Raw genomic sequence first — 1,061 nt, 5'->3', positions numbered from 1 at the left:
ACTCGTCAGTAACAAGGTGGGTATAACAACCAAATAGCGCTATCCACAAGAATCATGGGTTCAAAAATGAATTAATAGTAGTGGAAATAAACGGGGACTTTCAATCTCAACATATCAATAGTGTATGCAATTAAATGCTCATAACAAGATTCATATATCGATATAAATCTATCAAACATTCATTARTCATGTTTTTCACCCCAAAACGAGAAATTGGTAAAAAGGGGACGTGAAACTCACTTTTGATTTAGAGCTCCGCAAAGAAAAAGCAATACGATCTGAATACCACGCTAAATCAACGATTCCCTATCARTAGGAATATCCAAAACCATCACTTATTGATTTATCTCTACCTATGGGGTTTAATAAATCTTAAGTCCTTATTTGTATACTTATGTTCCATAATATTATCTATAGTCCAAATATACATATTGTTCATATGCTAATTAAAGAATTAATTTATACCGAAAATAATGCTATAATCAAATAGAAGATCAACTTTTACAAATTTAACCAAATCCAGAATTCTTGATTCTGGACAGAAACTTAAGTTACATAAAATGATCAAATAAAGTGACTTCAAAAATGAGATAAATTCCCACCTTTTTATATGATTTATAGCACCGAGTTATAGTCATCATGACCAAAGTTCATGTATTTTGGGCATGAGATGATGATTCAAATAATTTATGCAATGCAACTTATCACAATTGAAATGGCAGATTGCACCATGTTAGTAAAACACTCATTAAAAGAGTTCTACTAGGTGTTMTGYADAAATTMAAGTTGGAGTGAAAACCTAACACTTATACGAAACTTTTAAACTAAAAATCACTCATTTTGGATGAGTTTAGTGGAGGATATGATACCTTAAAGTCACATGCACACATCTGTCATTAGTTGACAGATTGCACACTTGATTTAAAAAAATAGGTTCATGCCTCAAAACATCATATTTTTGAGAGAAACTGGATTCAAATGAATACTAACTCATAAAAGAATGTTTTAGAAGAAGAATCATACATTGAGAACAAGTAAATAGAAAGATATTAACATTCAAA

The sequence above is a fragment of the Cynara cardunculus genome, assembly GCF_001531365.2.
Source record: "Cynara cardunculus var. scolymus isolate 2C chromosome LG 3, CcrdV1, whole genome shotgun sequence".
In the NCBI taxonomy this organism is placed as follows: Eukaryota; Viridiplantae; Streptophyta; class Magnoliopsida; order Asterales; family Asteraceae; genus Cynara; species Cynara cardunculus.
Note: the sequence above shows the minus strand (reverse complement) of the source record.